This window comes from Oryctolagus cuniculus, chromosome 5, assembly GCF_964237555.1.
Source record: "Oryctolagus cuniculus chromosome 5, mOryCun1.1, whole genome shotgun sequence".
In the NCBI taxonomy this organism is placed as follows: Eukaryota; Metazoa; Chordata; class Mammalia; order Lagomorpha; family Leporidae; genus Oryctolagus; species Oryctolagus cuniculus.
Window position 1 is genome coordinate 29,724,470 of NC_091436.1, and position 3,706 is coordinate 29,728,175.

The 3,706-nt window shown below is 44.5% G+C and overlaps 1 long non-coding RNA gene across 1 annotated transcript; it reads left to right on the top strand.

Moving 5' to 3' along the window:
* Nucleotides 1–238: 238 nt before the first annotated feature.
* On the top strand, nucleotides 239–1,145 carry LOC127493228 (uncharacterized). The gene is made up of 2 exons (XR_007923344.2): nucleotides 239–463; nucleotides 900–1,145. It is a non-coding gene; the product is annotated as an uncharacterized lncRNA (long non-coding RNA).
* The last annotated feature ends 2,561 nt before the right edge of the window (nucleotides 1,146–3,706 follow it).

Below are 3,706 nucleotides of genomic sequence, written 5' to 3' on the forward strand. Positions count from 1 at the left end.
TGACACAGTCACTTTTGGCTCTGGTGTCACCATCCCTTACCCATCCATCCATTCAACAGGCACTGAAGTTGTACTATGCGTGAGACAGTAGAGTTTCATGAAGAACACTAGAATAAGCAGGTAAGCAAATTAAAAATTATGATTAAAAATAAAAAAGTAAGTGGTTTGAGGGTAACAAACAGGGGGTTGTGTGGGAGGAGACTGTGAAGGAATCGGCCCTGCAGTGTCAGAAGCAGACACTTCACGGGGAGAGAAGACAGCTTGAGATAAGCTTGGAGAAGAAAGAGGTCGCAACCAGATTGTACAGGACCTCTTTCCTATTCAGCCGGCATCTTACCAGCAGCTCAGTGCCAGGAGTCAAGGCTAAGCAGAAACACCTTCTAGAGAGTACAGAGCGAGCCTGCACCTTCCGGTCTCCTTCATGAAAATTCTTCTGCAGCAGATTTGGCCTTGCATTGTATATGTGAGTGCATGATCCTGAGAGGGCTGTAGGGGTGTGTGCATGCTGTGTGTGTGTGTGTGTGTGTGTGTGTGTTTTGCGGGGGAGATCTTATCGCTAGCATAATTGAGGTTTTTTTTTTAAGTTATTTTGTTCTCATACAGCTATGAACTTAATGTATAAAAGAAGGCTACATGGCTGATTATGTTTGACTATTGCTTCTCTGGGCAACCCACACATACCAACACTATGAAGCTGCCCTAGTGAGGCCTATGAACCCTCTGGTCACTAGCTTTTAAGGATGGCCGAGGGACAGAATACGAGTTCTACAGCGAAAGCTTAAAAGTCGGTGATACACTCCGGCAAGTTAGGGAGTATCCCGGGCAGCCTATGTGATAAGTTACCAACTGTAGTTGTAGCATTCAGCTTTGAAGTCTCAGCTGCTCCTCTTCTGATCCAGCTCTGCTATGGCCTGGGAAAGCAGAAGATGGCCCAAGTGCTCGGGCCCCTGCACCCACGTGGGAGACCCAGAAGAACCTCCTGGCTCCTGGCTTCAGATTGACCCAGCTCTGGTTATTGTGGCCTTGTGGGGATTCAACCACTGGATGGAAGACTTTTCTCTCTGTCTGTAATTCTGCCTCTCAAGTAAATAAGTAAAATCTTAAAAAGAAATCAATGTTTCCTTTTAATAAACATAAGAAGAATACCCTGTTGTGGATTGAATTGTGTTCCACCACACCTATGCCAAACTCTTAACCCCCAGTACATGTGAATGCTACCTTGTTTGGAAATAGAATCTTTGCAGGCAGCCTGGTTAACAAGAGTGGGCTTAATCCAATATAACTCTGTCCTTATAAGAGGGAGAAATTTAGGGGCCACTACTGTGGCTTAGCAGGTTAGGCTGCCGCCTGCAGTGCCACCATCCCATATGGGCACTGGTTCAAATGGCCCGGGTGCTTGGTCCCCTGCAACCATGTGGGAGACCCAGAGGAAGCTCCTGGCTCCTGGCTTTGCATCTGCACAACTCCGGCCATTGGGGTCATCTGGGGAATGAACCAGTGGAGTGAAGACCTATCTCTCTCTGCCTCTGCTTCTCTGTAACTATGCCTTTCAAATAAATAAATAAATCTTAAAAAAAAAAAAAAAAGAAAGAAGGAGAAATTTGGACACAGAGACAAAGAGAATGCTGGGTAAAGATGAAAGCAGAAGTTGGGATGCTAATGTCTACAAGGAATGCCAAGGAGTTCCAGTAAACCACAGGAAGTTAGGCAAGAGGCAGGAACAAATTCTATCCCAGAGGGAACTACCCCTGCTGCTACCTTGATCTGGGTCCTCTAGCCTCCAGAACTGCAGAAACAACACATTTCTGTTTAGCTGCTTAGTTTGTGGCACTTTGTTATCGCAGCACAACAAACTCATACACATTCCAAGTATTCTACTTGAAATTTCAAAACAAATGGAAAAGAAACTGCCTATGCAATGACATTTATTTTAAAATAGAAAACTAAAAAAAGCGGAAAAACATGACTAAGGCCATTAAAATATGGAACATACTTTGAAAAAATATGTATTGCAGGCCACCTGTTGGTGGAGATTTTGATGTTCATGAGATGAGGCTATCTCTCCTTCTTGCTGCACACTGTTAGTGACTGCTCCAGCTTCTCTGACTTATATAGGGCTGAGGCAGGGGAGACTTGGGGACCAGCCAGACCCCCTCCCCACACCAGAGCAGACCCCTACCAAGGTTACCGTTGACGGTGGGTAGTGCAATCCCATGCAACGCCTTCCCTGAAGCCTCCACCTGCTGCTGCCCTTAAAATACTATAGCAGCAGGCTAGAAAATTGCATCCACCACTGCCCCCTTAGACATGAATGTATGGGAAACCACCCAGCTTCACAGAAGGGAGGAAATCAGGGAGACCTCACCTTTACACCCTCCTGCCCTACCTCACCTTGTCCAAACTGCCCCTGAATAATGACACCCATCACATTGGATCAGGGCCCATCCTAATGACCTCATATTGATATCATCATCTGTAAAGAACCTGTTTCCAAATAAGATCACCTTCAGAGAATGCAGATTACAATTTCAACGAAGTGGAGAGAAGGGGTAGGGAGAGGGGAAGGGAGAAGGGACATACATAATTCAACTCATATAGGTACAGCCCGCCTATACTGTGAGTGACCAAAAAAACATCGATGAGGTTCTTGAATCAGAACTTGATCCAGGGCCGGCGCTGTGGCTCACTTGGTTAAGCCTGCGCCTGCGGCGCCGGCATCCCATATGGGCACCAGGTTCTAGTCCCAGTTGCTCCTCTTCCACTCCAGCTCTCTGGTCTCGCCCGGGAGTGCAGTGGAGGATGGCCCAAGTGCTTGGGCCCTGCACCCATATGGGAGACCAGGAGGAAGCACCTGGCTCCTGGCTTCGGATCGGCGGTGGTAGCGGCCACTTGAGGGGTGAACCAACGGAAGGAAGACCTTTTTCTCTGTCTCTCTCACTGTCTAACTCTGCCTGTCAAAAAAATTTTAATTAAAACAAAAAAGGACTTGGTCCAACAGACCCAAATATGCAACCATTCAAAACAAGGAAGATGGGCACTGCTCTTGTGCTCCCCCTGCTGGAAAAGCCAATGATGTATTTAAGACACTGATATGGCTGCATTTGCAACTGTGTTCCCAGGCAAAATTAAACAATAATTTTCCTTTTTAGTCAGGTCTTGGGATCAATACATTATTCTTATATCATGAACTAAGAGATTCTTCCTACTTAAATAGTCTCTGAAATGATATATATAAGATAGGAATTAACTTTTCTGTTGCTTGATGATTTAGTAGAAGTTGCTTATAAAATCACCTTGGCCTTATGATGACTAGTTTTATCTATAGGAAGATTTTTAATAGAAAACTTTTATTTAATAAATATAAATTTCAAAAATACAACTTTTGGATTATAGCGGTTCTTCCCCCTATACCCACCCTCCCACCCACAAACCATCCCATCTCTTACTCCCTCTCCCATCCCATTCTTCATTAAGATTCATTTTTAATTATCTTTAGATTCAGAAGATCAACTCAATACTGAGTAAGGATTTCAATAGTTTGCACCCACTCAGACATAAAAAATATACTGTTTGAAGACTAGTTTTATCGTTAATTCACATAGTACAACACATTAAGGACAGAGGTCCTACATGGGGAGCAAGTGCACAGTGACTCTTGTTGATTTAACAATTGACACTCTTATTTATGATGTCAGTAATCACCCTA